An 18158-nucleotide genomic window follows, 5' to 3' on the forward strand; every position below is an offset into this window, starting at 1 on the left:
TTTAATAACTGGGACAAGGTACTGCCCTCTTGGAACAGAATAAGCAAGGGACCCCAAGATAACAGGCAACTAAATACTTGACTTCCAAATTAGCCCATGCAGGGGGCAGAAAGTTGTGTGTTTGAACACTTGCAGTTCAGACTTGTACTGAAAAGTGCACTTTGACCACACCATTGAGGTGCTGAACAATCCTGTTCCTATCTCCTTACCTGCTCTTGTTCATCAGCACATTTTTGCTTTTGCATCTGCCATCTCTATTTTAAATGGGCTGCCAGTCGTGAGCACTCTTTTGTCTGGCTGTCCCTGCAAAAGCCCCTGTGACTTTATTACAGCTATCACACCAAGAGCTCAAACCAGATGGCTGCTAGACTCTCTTTTTTATATCCAATCCACAGTTGTAAATAATTAAAGGGAATCTGCTGATGAGAATCGGGGATAGTTAGGGTGACCTTTCTGTCAACACTTTTAAGGTTTTCCAACAATTAGAAGCCACACCTTGTGCCTATAGTTAACTTACACAATCAATTCTCCTTTATCATTTCTCTACCCACTCCACCTTTGTTATATGCTCCCCTTCTTCAAGGCCATTTAAAAGCCCTGAGGGAGGGAGAAAATGACAGCTTCTCATAGCTGTATTTAGGACTCACTCGGAAGGAGAGGATCATGGTTATGAACAAGGTTGTAACTTGCTCTTATAGTGTAAGTCAGATAGATAAAGCAGTACTGGTAATAATAGAGAGCACTGTATCAGAGAGAGGGACAGTGGTGATATCTGGATGATGTTTCGGATGTTTCTGCTTTCAGATACAAGCAATCTGAAGGTGCCAAACACTTGCAATGTCATAACATAAGGTCATGAAGGGAAATTGCAGTGAAAACCCTAAGAAAACAATCTTTCCAGGAATCTTTATGGCATGGAGAACTCAAGGATCAGAGACAACCCATAGCCAGGAGAAACAAGTATGCCTTTTGGTGTGGATAGAAAAACACCGTGTGTCCAGTGGAGGAAACCTTTGCCTTGGGGAAGGTCAGCAAAGACAGTGCACACAGATTGCTGATGAAGAAGAAAAATAATCAGTTACAATAGCTGTACATTTGGATTTTTTCCAGGGCTAAAATATGGAAAACCTGAGGTGGGCTTAATTGTTGGGCCTTAACAGGCTGCTTCAGATAGAAGCTGCCAGAAGCTACCAATATGACCTGCTTTGCACTCACTGTCTAGTCATATTGCACTCTGTGAACTCTTGAAGTGTTTTATAGATGTGCAGTAAGTCAAGGAACTTCAGGTGTTAAGCTTCAGGACAGCTATCTGAGGCTTATAGTTCAAAGGACTGATGTACAGTTATATTTCAGGTCTCATCAACAAATAACCAAAAACTTGGCCACTGTTCAGATTAGTGGCCTGAGTGTATAGACTGTTGGATTACATAGCTGAAGTTTTGGTAGTACACTGAAGAAGGCAAAATTTAAGAGAAATTAAAAGGGATTGCTTCTTCAACTGACTGATACAGCTACCAGCAGCAGGAAAAAAAAATAAAAAAAAAAAAACCCCACAGTAACAAAACCAAACCAAAATAATAACTCAAATTGGCACAGGAAAATGACAGGTTAGAACGCAATTGGATAAACTAGGTGTGTTCAGATTGCCTGCATGTGGTGGAATCCACCCAGGAAGAGCAAAGGAGTTGGCTGAGACAGCCTTAAAGATGCTTTCAGTTGTTCCAAACGAACTGTGGCAGAGCAGTGAGCATCCATGAGACTGAAATGGGGCAAGGCCAACACCTACTCAAAGGGGCAAGTAAGCCACTGAGTTGTCAAGCTGGAAAAAATTAACAATCAGACTCTCTATGACCATATCACAGAGCACAAAGTGATGAGTAACAGCTGAGATGGATTGGGGCAAATCTGATCTAATTCAGTCCAAACAACCTAATTTCACATGATGAAAAGTGGTCAGATTGCTGCCGCTTCTCAAGCTGCTGTCAGTCGAGGCAGGCAACATATGCTTGACTCACCCTATTTGCAAAGCAAGCCTGTGTCTACAAATAAATGTATTAATTGATATATTTTTCTTCACAATATGTAGGAGGTAAAAAGGCACACAGAGAACACCTGTTCAGAATTTTTCATTTTTTATTTAGAGAACAGAAGATTTTCCAGCAGTTGCAGCAAAGACAAAAGGAACAGCCTGATCTCTACGTGCACTATTAAAAAGAGAAGAACAGACAAGGAAATAAATACTCTTAAACTGCAACAACAACAAAAAATCACATTATACAGAATAAAATTGTGTGATCTTAAAGGTAATTTAGTGTTGGACTAGACTATGCAATTGCCATCATCTAACTCTTTAAGAATTGTTTCGACAAATACCTGTTAGGAGTCACATGATTATTCCTCATACTTCCAGTTTTATTTTCTTTGGTTTTCTGTGATTTAGAAAGACTTGTGACCTCTTCTGGCATTAGTGAGACAAACAAAACTTTTTCCATCCAAGAAGTAAGGTGCCCTGCAATTTGGGGGAACTCTACTGAAACAGATACCACAGGCAATATTTCCCAGCCCTCTTTCCTAGGTTCAGCTCCCAGTTGCAGCCAGTTCAACTTCTCAGGCTTTTCTGCTTTCACCTTGCAATGTGTAATTCTGTGGTAGCTGGCAGTCCTGTGCCATGCAGAACATGGTGTTTGCCTTGTTATGAGGAATACAGAAGGAAAAGGGATTCAATGTCCTGTAGCACCTGAGGGACGCAGCTTGTTGTTAGATAAGCACCGACCTCTCTGGATGCACCAGTATCCTCCATGCACATTCAGCAAATGTTGCTTTGTAAAGCTCTCTCTGCCTGCTGTACCAGTGCTACTGGCAGAACAGGGCAGCTCTTGTTGGGCACCAAGCCCTGGCTGGAAGTTCAACATTTTCACCATGCATTTTCAGCATCAGCTTTTCTAGGTTCTTTGTTGGGCCAAGACAGCTAATGAACAACTGGGTCTGTAAAGAATATAGCCAAGACATTGTAGAGACTGAGCCAGCAATTTGTTTAGTCAATACCCATTTCCCTCTTCCATTATGAACTACTTTACCCCTACCCCCAGCTTAGCATGGTGTTTTTTATGGAGCAACAGGCTCAGTTGCAGGCAAGAACTCAGACAGATATGAGACCCTGGGGGTCAGAAGTGACCAAGAAATGGGTGTGGCAAAAACTTGACCTTTTCCATCTATCCTCTATTTTACTGGGTAAATATTTGTAAAATCAAATCCACTCTACAGGATTAGCTAGGAACAATCTCTAGAGCTGAAGTGCTTGTACATCCCACAGGAAATGCCACCTGAGAACCATGCAACTTCTTTCCTACTAATTTCAACTGGAAATCAGTCTGTAAAACAAATAATCCATTTAAAATTAGATTTTGCAGATTGATCTTCCAGCAGAAAATAATAGAAGCAGGGTAATCCACAGAGGCCAGCAAAGATTCCTGTGAAGCCGGGTGGAATTTCCATTAAAAGAGATGACAACTGTCCTGAATTTGCAGTCACTGTCTTTGGCAGAGAGAAGCTCATTTTACCAGCACAGCCCTATCAATTGACAAACAGATCATTCAGAAAAAGGGGTTAGTGACCGGTGTTTAGGTGAGGAAGCTCAATAGAAGTGCTTTACAGAAGGGAAATTGAAAACATTGAACAGCCTGGGCCAAGGGAGAAACCTGAAACAGGCAGTTCTGATCAGCAGTGGGCAGGAATAATGAGTTGCAGGGAGGTGGAAGATGTCAAGAAGCACATTAATTTTCCATTACGTGAAGTGTACCTGCCAAAGGACAGGCCCAGTAGCCCCTTCTGGCCCTTACATGTTCCCAGGTAACGGTACACTTTCCCCTCAGAACTTGTTCACTCTTAGAGATCATCGTCTTCTCTCCTGCCTTAAATTGTTTTCCAAAGGTTTCCCTGAAGGGTACTCAATCTATCAGTGTCATTTATATTATCTACAGGGAAAAACAGAGTGCGAGCAGCTGCTTTCCCTCTTTAGGCCTTCTGCTGATGACCTCTACAGTACATGTGCTGAAATCTAAAATATTTATACATTGGGGTGGCACTGTTCTTCTAATTAGTGCAAATGATGTTCCATGTCTTTCATAGTGTGTCCTCCGAGACAGCATATGTGATCAGCTGTAGTAATACATTTGTTCTTTCTCTCTCCTTCATTCTCTCTTCTTCTGCCATGCTTAAAGCTGGTTTTATTCTTGGCTGAAACCACTTCTGTATAGCACTGTCACATTTACTGAGTATCTCAGAGTAAAAGTTGATCATGTTTTCTCCTGGGAACAAGTAAATGTCTTTATAATAAGAGTACAGCTGAAGCACAAGGAATAGTACACTATCCTCAACGCTGTTAAGGTTGAAACTGGGCTTCTGTGTTTATTTAGGGTGCCACTTATCAGATATTGTTCCTCCAAATGATCTGTACAATGGTGATCAGGACAAGTTGGAAGTAAAAGCAACGTAAGTGATTGCATCAGGGATCATGCTCTGCAAGGAGCTCAATTTGGCATTTTGTCAATTGGAGCTTGATCTTTCTGGCTATGCCTCAGAGCCTGGCTGAACTCTCTCACTCCTGGCAGCCCAGAGCTCTGCTCTACCTTAGGCCCCTTCAAAGTCTGCAATTGACCCTGAATAAAATGAGAACTGGTTTAATACTGCCAGGTGTCATGGGTAATATTAAATTGTCATATAACTTTCCAGAAGGCCAAGAGAGAAAATAAGCAGATCTGAAATGGATGCCATTCCAGCTGCTTACTGAAAGGCATTTTGTAATAGTTTCCTCAACACTCTGTAAAATATGAAATCCTTTGGCCAGTAATCCTTGGAGGGACCTAAATAGTCTTATGCCCAAATGAGTAAACTGAGGCACGGAGCAGTGAGATCTCTGGAAGGGGGCAATGCTAGAGGAGAAATCCACAGCCTTCTTCCAGCTACCTGCTCCGAGTGCCCCACTTATGCCATCTACCCCTGGGGCCTTTGCTGCAGCTTCATATGAGAGATAGGAGCACAAGGCTGGATTTCGAGCAGCTTGATGATGTGATCACCAAGACAATTCCAAGGTACAGCTTAGAGAAGCTCTGCCCTTATTCCTCCACATGGCAGCAGCTTCCCACTGCTGTGTATGGGCAGTGCTGGTGCCTGGGGTCAGTGGCAATGGGTTGGTGCTGCATGGCTGTCAGACATGGCTTTGCTGCTCCAGTTCAGCATCATAACAGCACAGAACGTGCTGTTTTCTGCATCTAGACCTTTTGTTCTGCTGTGGCAGAAGCATATGGGTGATTTGGATGCTGATTTATAAGCCAGACAACTTCAGCAAAGTCCATTTTAAAAGCTGTAGTTGAACTGACTGATTTAAGTCAGCCAGAACTTTTGCCTATGGTCTCATTTCCAGACAATTTGCTTCAGTTGAAGATTTATCAACAAATTCAGTCAACCTTTTTGACCCTGTGCTGGTATGTACGGATTGTGCCTTCATAAATTAAAAGTCACATGTTGCTTTACCAGGGTGTCAGAGTAGCAATTTGATTTTTCAGGGCTAATGCTTGAGCTACAATAATTTCTCCATTAGTCAGTACTAAAGTTTTGTTATAATCTTCTATCTGCCCCATTTTTCCTACAGAGCGTTATTCCACTGTTGCTTTATTCAGTCTTTTTCCCCAATTAAACCTTTCAGCATCTGAATTTGGGCAGGCTGAGATGCAGGAGAAGGGCATAGGCAGCAGGATGATGGAGCCCCCAGTCCGCTCAGCTGTGCAGGATGCTTCATAGGGCTCTGGTCAGGGCAAGATGTGGGGATCTGGTTGGATCAGCAGTGCCATGGTGTCAGCAGCCCATCTGGCTGGCCGATCAGCCAGCCAGGCTGACACAGCTAATCCCCCTCAGACAGTGCTGAAGGTTTCACTGCCAGCCAAGGACAAAATTAACCTGCTGTCCTGTGAAAAGCCTTGGATCTCATCATCACTCCTGCTAATTACTTTCCCTTTGTTTTTTTTAAATTGGAGTTTATGCTGGTTGTGCTGGCTACAGGGAGGTTTCCTCCACCCAGAGAGCTGGGAGGCCAAGCTAAACCAGCCCTGCAGGTTTTCATCTGGGAGTCCAGGGTCTGCACCAAAATACAGACAGGAGAGAATGTTTAGCAGTCTCTCTAAACCCCATCCCTGCCTATTGTGGTGCTCACTGCAAAGGTCACAAAGCACAGAGAAGAAGGCTACTTCTAATTATTATCCCAGTTTACAAAAAAAATCCCACACTTGCAGGAGTGAAGGAAGAGAAACATGTCATAAAACAGTACTTTTGGGGATTCACTTGACTTTGTGTGTGCATATGTACATGCAACTTTTGGTGAAAAATGCACTCTCAGAATGGATATTATTCATGAATATGGTTCCAGTTCAGCTAATTGCTCTTGACTTTTTTTATTGGTTTTTAAAAAGAGAAGTTTCCAAGAAGTCTAAATACCTTACTTAGACATCTTCAAAATGAAGCATTTCAAAGTCTTGTTTCAAAAGAAAATATCAGATGATTATCAATAAGGGGTTTTTTTTTTAAAAAAAAAAAAAAAAAAGGATAAATTGAGGAAGAAGGAACTAAAGAAAAAAGGAAGCAGCTGACCTAAAACTAAATTTATCAGATATTCTATATTTGGCCATCTGACTGAATGAATCCGTCTTTCACACAGCCCCTTCTCAGAGGAGGTGAAGTGTGATCTAGCCCTTCAGGGTGAGTCTTTCACTCAAAGCCTGCCTGATGGAGAAGTCTCTGCATACCTTAGGGATGAAAGTAGGCCAATTTTTGTTCTTTGGAGAAGCACCTGAAGTTAGAACATTGAGGATTAAAACCTTCTGTGACTCTCGCCTCCAAGACAGACAGATGGCAGCTCCACATAATAATAAAAGCATCCTTGCAAAATGAATGAAAGACAATCAGTCACTTCCTACATATTAGGAGACCTTAATCCAGGCAGCAAGTGTTTGATGGGGATTTGAGAGTGATAAAACTAGCTTATTAAAGTTAGACTCTTTCTACAGCATATGGGAGGTGGAATTGAGACCTGTGCAAAAAGCTTGGCTGAGGGGGGAGTGTTTTTTTTTCTTTTTGGTTCTGAGACTGAATGGCAACATAATAAATTACAATTTGGATTGAATTTTAGGTCTTCAGTGAAACAAGACTAACAAAAAATGTACATGTTCACAACAGATCCCATGTATTTCCTGGGAACTGCCAGGTGCCGAGCAGAGTTGGGAGAAAGATTTCAACAAGCATTTCTTTCAGAGCTCTGCTCCATCATACAACACTCACCAGTGCAATGTTGCACTAACTTCCCACTCAAAATTACTAAGAGTGACTTCTCTCTACATTTCTTCTCTTCCAAGTTCCTGACTGTTCAGCTTACAACTGGCTGGGACCAACATTGTCACCCATCATTTCTTAGCACAGAGACTGGCACAAAGGGACTCTGCTCTCCACAGATCTAAGCCTTGCTGTATCAATAGCTAATGAAAATTTCTTCCATATTTAGGACTCTAGTCCTTTTACTGACAGTGCTGTGCAATTGTAGTGACTGGAAATCAGGCTCAGTGATGCTAAAGAAATAACTGACCAGATTGAACACATCAAATGTTTTCTGGCCTGTTTCACTATGTCTCCCTTATCTAAACTGCATGGGTGGAATTCAGCTCCTCTATTTTTAAAGCTTTAACTGAGGCATTGACCTCTTTACTGCAGTCACCCTATGTTCCCTTTGCAGTCAAAGAAGAGAAAGGCACTTCTGGGGTACAGTTTTCTTGGTGTACTTTTGAGGTCTACTTTAGGGCAAGATTAATGGGTCCCCAGGAATACCTATTTCTCTTCACTGATTGTAAAGAAAGTCTTGGTAGTCACGCCACATGCCTACAGCGTCAATCAAAACCAAACCCTAAATGCTCTGAGATGCCTTTTGTATACCATTGTGCACACCATTAACTCTGAGTGAAAGGATTATTCCTAGCATATCTAGAATGCTGTATCTTACACATGTTCAGTATTTATATATATATATAATAGCAAGTTTGTGCATTCATGTATTACTAGGAAGTTACTCAAATAGCTGTAGTTATCACAACATTTTCCTTACAGTTTCTTAGATGAGAATTCCATGTTCAATCAATTTAAAAGAGTATTTATATGAGAGTAGACTGTGCAGGGTATAGTTCTGCTACGCCCTCGGACTTGGTGATTCTTAATGCTTCTGACAGTGTCACTCTAGCAACAGTCATAAAGTCAGAGCTGCATTCTGGGGAATCTAGTTCTTTAGGTCTTGCCGGGGCTGCACAGCAGCTTGAGGAGGACTACGGCTGCAACTACTGAGTACTGGTAGCATCTATCATTAATTGATTCCCCATCCTGGCACAACTCACACTGAAGCTTTTGGGAGCAAAGACATCATGTGTAATTGTGAGAAGGCAGGCTTTCCCTGTTTTTTTTTTCCCTAGATGACCAAAATGAGGTCTGGAAATTTGAATCTACAAGTAGGTCACTTGATGCTGAGACTCACCGTATGCAAAATTAATAACCCATTGGTGTCACCAGATCTGCCTGATGGATGCTGTTAGCCATGTGCTACACTGCAGACATCCAAAACTGTAATTTGCACTTAAAGAAAAGGACGGGTTTTTTTCAAAAAACATGTAAAATGCTACAGCCTCTGCTGGTACGTTTATTACAGAAGAATTTTTCTTGGTAGGCAGGCCACATATGCCACCCTGTATGTGCCTAAACAGGAGCTCTGAAGAAAGTTTTCATTTTCCTGTTCAAATCACTCTGGGAGGAAGTAATTAACTTCTCTTTTTCTTTTTCTTTTTTCTTTTTAAATTCAGTGTGCACCTGAGAGGAACAGCAAGAAGAACACCAACAGCTGTGTCACAGTAGGGCACACAGGATTGGTTGCATAGATGGGCATAGGCATGCTGCCATACATACATGTCCTAGGAGCACATTCTGACATCACTAATTTGTTTAACTTACCTACAAGACAGTATAAAAGAAAGGAAGACAATAAGCTGCCACTGTTACTTTTCAGTGACAGTAAGTCGTTTGGTCCCGAGCACAAATATTGCAGTAAAGCCTCTTGATATAAACACCATTTTGTGATAGACAATTCCATTTGCTTCCTTGAATTGGATTGCTAATTAAAGTTGTCAGTGTTTCTCCTGCCAAAGATCTGCTGCTACATCTGTGGGCAAAGCTGTACTTAAAAACCCGTCAGAGCCAGTGGCATTTCATTGATCAGATTTGTGAAAGGAACATAACCAGTAAAAAGATATCCTGTTATCTTCTCACCTAGGGAAACAATCTGATAGGCAGATTCTTAAGTGGAGGCATGTTTGGTCATGCATCTAACTTTGTATATGGCAAATGAAAGTGTTATGAATAATATCTTAATCTATCTTAATCTTTTGGTGGATCTCCTTCCAGTGATGAATTGCATTAAAAATGCATGGCATAGTGTTTTCCCTTTCTTCCAAGGATGCATTGTAGCTGGTTTAGTTTATGCTCAATGGAGCCTGCAGAACCTGTCCTGCCATACTTTACATGCTGCAGTCCTGGCATCTCATGTACCTTTGAAAGAAAATTGGTCCTGCTGTACTGCATTTCTCATGGAAAGCCCCAGAGATGAGTATTCTCTTTCTCACTGGAAATGAATCCAAACCATCAATCAGTATCCCACTGCATTTAGGAAGTGGGTTTCTCTGAAGGAACAGAACTCTATGGATTTGTTAGCACTTCTGGTTTTATATGCAGGCTGTGAAAGACAAATAGTCGTATTTCTACATGGGCCACGCTGAAAAGCTGAACTACAGCAAGACGTACATTAAGGCACCTCCCAGGCAGGCCTGTGGCTCACTGAGTGCTGCCAGCAGTTGCACCCTCGTGCAAGAGTAACTCTGCCTGCAGAGCTAATAACAAGAATATATGCAGTTTGGTGTCAAATACATCCTTGGCCAAATATCTAGATTTCAGATCACAAAGGCCTCAGTGAAAAATGGCATAGAATCATAGAATGGTAGGGGTTGGAAGGGACCTTTAGAGATCATCTAGTCCAACCCCCCTGCAGAAGCAGGTTCACCTAGATCAGGTCGCATAGGAACATGTCCAGGCGGGTCTTGAAGACCTCCAAGGAAGGAGACTCCACAACCCCTCTGGGCAGCCTGTGCCAGGGCTCCCTCACCTGAACAGTGAAATAGCTTTTTCTTATGTTTAAGTGGAACTTTTTGTGTTCCAGCTTCATCCCATTACCCCTTATCCTGTTGCTAGATACTATAGAAAAAAGGGATGTCCCAACCTCCTGACACCCACCCTTTAGATATTTATAGATGTTAATAAGATCTCCCCTCAATCTCCTCTTCTCCAGACTAAACAGCCCCAGTTCCTGCAGCCTTTCCTCATATGAAAAATGTTCCATACCCCCGATCACCCTGGTGGCCCTGCACCGGACTCTCTCCAGCACTTCCTTGTCCCTCTTGAGCTGAGGAGCCCAGAACTGGACACAGGACTCCAGATGAGGCCTCACCAGGGCAGAGTAGAGAGGGAGAAGAACCTCCCTTGACCTGCTGGCCACACTCTTCTTGATGCATCCCAGGATGCCATTGGCCTTCTTGGCCACGAGGGCACATTGCTGGCTCATATTTAGCTTATTATCAACCAGGACTCCCAGGTCTCTCTCTGCAGAGCTACTCTTCAACAGTTTGACCTCCAGCCTGTACTGGTGCATGGGGTTGTTCCTTCCCAGATTCAGGACTCTGCACTTGTCCTTGTTGAACCATGATAAATCTTAGTGATGGGGAGGGTTATATGGTAAACGTTATAGCTGAAAACAAGCAGGATTCAGATTAAATGAGTTCAAGTCCATGAAAGTTAACAGAAACCCTTTCTATGGGGCCCCAGACTGTGGAGTGGGTCCCATCTTCCTCATATGACAACACACTGTGACATGAAGCATCTTGCAAGGGACTGGGACTCCTGGTCACATTGGACAAGTAAAGCAACACAGGGCGCCTGCACAGCAGCTTCTCTTCTGTGAATCAAACGGCTCCTGATGCTTAAAGTAGGCAATCGTGAATGCCCATATTGGATATCCCAGATGGTCTGGACCCTGTTAGTATTGTCAGGATTCTGACATGTTCAAAAAGGTGCTTGTTCTATAGCTGTTGCACAAATAAGGCATTTATGGAACTGAACTTGGATATTGTCACTGAGCTATTTCTCTGTTTGTGTTTACATACAGGTTACTCCCATTCTAGGAGCTTATTTAGTGGCATTACAGGTGCTTTCTGTCTTTCCCATGCACTTTCTGGCTCACAGCTGTGCAAGCAAACTTTTTGCAACTGGAGACCGAGTGTGGCCAATGCCCTGTGGTCAGCTTCTGCATTTAAGATACACAGGAAAATCAATACGCCCTGGAAGTCCTCAGCACAGCCCAAGCACCTGGCACACTCTGGCTGCTCCCTAGATCCATCCTTCTTGACTAGGCTCCTGCTTCCTGTGAGAGGACGATGGGGACCTCAGGGTCACTGCAGGTTTCCTGGTAGCATCCAGTGTAGCACGAGGGGCAGTGGTTGGTGTGGACTGATCTCAGGGAAGGCACACAAACAGAAGCAGCAAACTCAGAGATCCCACATGGCGTTGTTTGCTACTTGGAAACAGTCACTATTACAGCAGGCCCTGTGTTTGGATATGAGACAGCTGGGAGGAACAAGGCAAGGGTGGGAGCTCACTCATACGAACAGCATGATCTGAGAGATGACTGATGCAGATGCAAGCCCCACCACCGTAACTTAAGAGGCTGTTGATACATAAATAAAAAGGCGTCATTTTTTAGCAGAATAGAAGCATACTGTCAGGTCAAGGTATCTGAGACTTGCAAGGAGGCAAAGCATCTCAACAGTGGCTCTAACCAATGCTCAGCTTCCTTGTCAGTCCTGCGATGAAAGCATGGAGATGCTCAGCTATATTAGATAAAACCCTTATGCTGATGACTTATAGCAGGTGCTCTGAGGGCAGCTCTGGGGTTTTCACACTGCTCAGAGATCCTGACATCTTCTAGAGCCAGAATGATGGACCCTTAACAACATCTGAAGCAACACAGAGTCCTCAGAGCAAAGATCTGCCTTGCTGGCTGTTGTTTTCCAAGCTTAGAAAGTGTGATTATTGTTCTCAGCTGGCCATCAGCAATGCAGACAATGGATCTGTGTGTCTGGCTAACAGCTGTTGTCACGTATGGGATCAATATCTGCCTGCCACCGCTGCGTATTTTAAGAAGAACAAGACAGAGACACAGAAGGTTGCACATAATGTCTTTTCTCCCTATACTGTTCTTGGTCATAGGTTACTGGGTTATTCTAGCATCTGATGTATCCAGGCTAATCCACTGGAAATCAATCAGATCAGCTGGGAATGGGCATCTAGTGATGACAGATCGAGTTAATGGTCTTTGTCATCGGTTCAGTGACAAGGGTCTAATCCTGGTATATCTGCACTGATGTACACAATGGAGCATACATGGGAAAGCACAGAGACAGGCTAGGTAAATACAAACCATGCCTTTAACTTCTCAAAGACCTGTATATATGAGTGGGCTGGTACTGGAATAAATAACCGACTGGGCTGTGTGGTCAAGGGTGCCTGTGCCCCTGCAGAGCCCTGTGCCTTGATGGAGGCTGTCACTGGGCTGCTCAGAGGGCCCCTGTCTGCACACCACACAGGCCTTGGACAGGTCTTTCACTAAAACAGCCATCAGCCTAATAAACAAGGATGCAGAAAATCAAAACTAAGTCAGCCATGAAGCCACGGTTTCAAATAAACTCAAATAAAATTAGTTAATTGGGATGGCAAGCAACATTAATCTACTAGTCTATACATTAATAAGAAGTTATTTGAGCTGCTCAGAAAATTTCTTGGTCTCTGTACTTTGGGAATTGACGGTATCTTTCTGCTACAGCACAAAAATCAGCAAGAAAGTGCTCCTAGTCCAGTGGTTCCTTCCCTGTATATGCTTGTTCCCCACATTCTCTACCTTTTGGTTCACCTGGTCTTTCTGCCTTCTAAGTTTCTCTCTTTTTCCCTGCTGTCACCCTTTTCATTCTCTCTCTCCAGAAACCATTTTCCTTTTCAGAGCAGTGAGTGCTTTATCCCAAGTCCCATGTCCTGGAGGCTAAGTCTCATACCAGGAACACCAACAGTTGCAGTAATGACAACCACCGTAATAGTAATAACAATAATTCTCATCTGTAGTGGAGGATATTGAGGGCAAATGTCCAGGGCAGTTGACCATTGAAGATCTTCAATACATGAAGGAAGACCCATCATAGCCAGGGATGGTGAGCAGAGGGGCCCTGAGCCATGTCCTGGGCATGGGGGCTCTGTGCATATTTCCAGAGATGCAACGAGAGAATCACAGAAGGTAGATGGCTGTTTATTTTATCTCTCACTATCAGGTTTGAGTTGACATGGCTTTCTGGCAGCAAAGCTGTAAAGTCATAGAGGTGAATGAGGTAGGGAAAATCTCAGTCCCTTTCCTGGTGTGAGTACCAAGTTGCTTTTGGGGAGTGATGCTGCCCACTTGGCTCCAGTGCACCACAAAGCAGACATAGGATTAAAGCACAGCTGGGAAGTGCAGTTCAGAGTGCTGAGCCTCAGAGGTTTCCTAAGGCAGCTTCCTCAAATGTGCTGGAGTGAGGAACTGAGCATCCTTCTCTATTTAGTAAGGAGATCCAAATCTCTAACTCAGCCCAAAGATTCCCAAAGGAGTCCTTCTTTCCTGCCCTTATAAAGCCTAATCCATCGCTTGGTGCTTTTCTTAATGTCCCAGCTGCAGAATAGTGAGTTAGGGCAGAATCCCAGCCGAAACTGGGTGAGTCTGTGGCTTTCAGGCACTACAACAAAAGTCCCCCCAGAAATCACCCAAGGCAAGGAAACCAATCTCATGATTTTTAAGCAAGCCTCGTGATTGTTTTTCAGGAGGAATATTGCATGCATCTCAATACACTGAAGTAGACTTGCCCTTATAATATTCCCTTTAACAAGATGCAGAGACTCTTTTCAAAGGTGTGCATGCCAACACACAGAAAGTTAAGTTTGACAGAATAACAAGAATGATAAATGAAGTGAATTTGCAAGTTTTTCTCCTTAGTTCCCTTTCCATTATCACCACTCTCGCCCTGTGCAGAGCAGCCTGCTTGGGCTCTCCCCTTAATTTGCAAGTGCAGTTTGAAAGACAAGTAATTTCTGCATCAAATCTGTGAGGAGCCTGTTGTAGACTTGTTAAAAGGGAATGGCTTGATATAGGGGCTGTATTTTCAAGTATTACTTCTTTATGAACTTCAAAGATTTTTTAAAACATGGTTGAAGTGTCCTAATATCATCTTGTTCAGCTGATGACAAGGGAATTTGGAAAGCATCACAACTGCACTAAGGAGATGTATTATTTTATGCAAAGGACAGGCAAATTGAATTAAATCAAATCACAAAGTGTTGGTAGTTTAGAAAAAAAAAACAAACCACAACACCAGAAATCAGCCTAATCTTAAAATCTTATAAATTATACATGTAATATGGTAATAGGGCCTAGTCAATATGTTTACTTTTCATCCTCATACAGCTAAAATGTTGATGCACAAATGTTGCACAAAAAAGTCACATATTTGCAGTGGGATGTAACTGCTATCTAATTTAGCAGCATTTCTTCTCAATTATCTCTTTGCTTGCCTCCTCATGAGCAACAATGAACCTTTTCCCTTACACGTGGCTCTCCAAGGCACAACTGAGGTGCTGCTCAGGGAGGCATTTAGGGGCACTTTGTTGTTCTGCCATCACTCAGGGCACTGGCTGGTAAACACCAGCAGGCTTGCTGCCTGCTCCCATTCACCTTTCTTCCACCACAGCTGAGAAGTTCTGTAGATTTTTGGCACGGCTGAGAGATCCCCATGGGACTGCAGGGTTCTGCCCTCATGGCCTTCCCCAGGGCAGGGTTGCAACATCCAGAATCATTGGCTGCTCTGGTTTCTCAAATTGATGAATGACTGGAAAATTCAGTCCTGGAGACGTTTGTGCCTGCTTATATGGAAAGACTGGAGCTGACAAATGAGTGCCAGAAAGACAGAAATAGCAGCAGGTTGTAATCTGGGGTCAGTGGCTTCACCCTCTGACACTAAGAATTACTGAAAGGAGCTGAAAAGCAAGGTCAGGAGGTACCCAGCCTGTGTTCCTGATATTCCTCACAGCTTTTTAAAAAGACCATTTCTCACTCCTTTCCTTGCTGCCATTCCCTCTGCGGTGGAGGCTGGGTGGCTTTATGAGATGCATGGTCCCACAAGGGGTGAAGGCTGCAGAAATGTCCTTTCCCAGGGGCTGGCAGCTCGAGGCTGTGCTCTGGGCAGCCATGCTGTGATACAGCCCATCCCACAGCCTCACTCATGCTGGGGGCATGAAAGCATTATCTCCATTATCCTTTCACCTCTCCTAAAACTCAGACAAAGCTGTGAGAGATCTTCCCAACCTCAAATTCAATACAAACTGGTGGGAAAGTTAAAAAATTATTGTGGAGTAGGACTGAAGCACACCAGTGAAACATCACACAGCCAGTGTCCTCACAGAAGGCTGATTTCTTCAGGGAACTGGACTAAAATCATAATTAACTGGGCAAGGCTGCCAAGAGAGGCAGTGCCTGTGGGGTTTGGCCAGGCTGGATACTGGCTAGAAGCCCTGAGGCTTTGTTACCAGAGAGCTGACTCCTTCTACACACATCCCCAACACACATACACATGTCTGTGTGCGCACACACACACACACACACACACACACACAGCATAGAGCCTGGCATGGGGTGAGAGCTGCACTGACCCACACAAAACAGCTGTTACAAGGCTCTCATGGTGCACAAGCAGAGTTGGAGGCTCACTTCCAACAACTTGGGACTGGACGTGTCACAGAGCTTCACAAACAGCAGCTTTTAGGTATGTGGAAAGAAAAATAGGGGGAAAAAAAGGCATTTTAAGTTGAGACTTGTAGGTTTTCTTCAGGACTATTCTTGTGCTGGAACAAATGCATTTCACTTACACAAAACACAGTGGCTTACTTGTTGAGGTACCCAGAAGGCAAGCACCACGAGGGTGCAAAATGGATGCAGCCCTATCAGAAGACTGCACATTTTCTTACCTCTTGGGGAAAAAAAAGTTGTCTCACTGAAAGAGCAACTGTTTCCTGAGTGCAGCAAACACTCAGGATGCAAGTAATAATAAAACCTTCATACTTTCCCTCTGGTCCTTCCACAGGGCTGCTTTGCTCCTGCCCCAGGGCTGTGGGCAGCAGCTTGGGCCTGCAGGCAGTGTTGGATTCTGCAGTGCTGCTCTGGATGGGGCTCCCATCTAGGTGGAACACTCATGATGCTCCAGCCCACAGAAGGCATCTACTGCCCACATCAATCTGGTAAAATGCCCAGGTAGCTTCCTTAGCTTACTGTTGCATCTACTGGGACTTTGTTTTACTCATACAACGCAAATGGGTGCTGCATTCTGAAAGCACAAGCCATTCCTATCTTCTTCCCCCTCCTCCTTCTCCCTTGGTTTAAAGTGGTTTGCTTTTTGGAGCATCCATGTTGTTGGGGAAAGGCTCCCATCTCTCATCACTGGCACATGGAGTCTCCCTGGTACAAATGAGATGCAGGTATAAATAACACCAGCCTCTGTCAGCTGCCACCCTGAGGTCAACCCCATGGCTTGTATACTTCAAGGCTGTCAAAATCTAACCTGTTGGTCAATGGTCTTTCTCGACAGACCTTTCTATTATCATTTCACAACTTTCTGCCTCCTCTTCCCTGTGGGAGCTGCTCCAAGCCTCCTTGTGAACCCAAGGGTGCATCATAAGGTCTGGGAAATACTGTCTGTGGGAGCAAGGAGCTGTGAGCAGCCTCCTTACCTAGCACCCACAGAAACCATTTTCAGTATCAACTGACTGAGATGGGGCCGAACTGACAATTATGGTGCTTGCCAAAGGGACCATGAGCAGCACAGACTGCAGACAGGCAGTCTGAGCTGTGACTCCATTGCATATGAGCACAAGTAGCCTCTCTTGGCTGACAGGATAAATCTCTTTGGATCGAGTATTAATGAAAATATGTTGCATTACTATTGGAAAAGAAGGATTATGGGCTTGCTGGGGCTTAATATCAGAGGGCTGAGGTTTAACATTGCTTTGCTTCCTCAACTAATATTTTATGTAGGAAAGTAAGCTATGACCTTCATACATAATGTTGTTCCTACCAGAGAATCACAAAATCCCAAGGCCAGTCACAATGCAGGGATAAATATGTACATTGCAGCAGCAGCAAATGCAGATATTTTGATAAGACTTACGCAGGCTAAGAACTTCAATGTGGATTCTTCTGACCAAAATTTAGGCACAGCAGTGTCTGAACCCATAGCTCCAGGTCCTCTGTAAAATCAGTGAAGTGGACACTTCCAGGGCATAATTCATCTGAACTTGTATTAGATCTAATTTAGGATAACATGAGCCTCAAATATGTCTGTATGTCTGCTCTGACCATAGAGTCACTTCGAATAAGTAGCCCAGGTACAGAGCCTGCTGTTAATGTCTGACTTTGGCTTGGTGAATCCTGTAACAGGCAAAAACAATCATTTGAGTGATTAAATAGCACAAAAGCAGAAGAACAGAAAGAAGGTGGGAAGCTGGCTGAGATTTGTTAACAGTCCTTCAAGTTCTCTTTTTAGTTTATCCTGCTAAGCTTGGGTCAAGTACAAAAGCCTTACAGTGTCCTAGAAAGGAGGTGTTGTCTGACAGGAGGGGAAAAGAATGGGACATGCCATAAAGTCCCTGCTCCATTTTCTGTCAAGCCAATATCCACTCAGCCCAGGTAATTCTTGGGAAAGTTTAAGTGCAGGCATGAAAGCTGGGTCATGAATTTGGGGAGGTATTTGCAGCTGAACTCACTTCAGGAGCACCTGATCAAGCTCTTGCCACACCTGGGTCCAGCACAAGCAGTTTCCTTGCCTTTCTACAGCTCAGGCACGTCTCAAGCAATGATTCTTTCCCCCCTTAGACCCAGAAGCCTTTTTCTTAAAATAGGCTTTGAAAAA

The sequence above is a fragment of the Colius striatus genome, chromosome 1 (assembly GCF_028858725.1).
Source record: "Colius striatus isolate bColStr4 chromosome 1, bColStr4.1.hap1, whole genome shotgun sequence".
Lineage (NCBI taxonomy): Eukaryota > Metazoa > Chordata > Aves > Coliiformes > Coliidae > Colius > Colius striatus.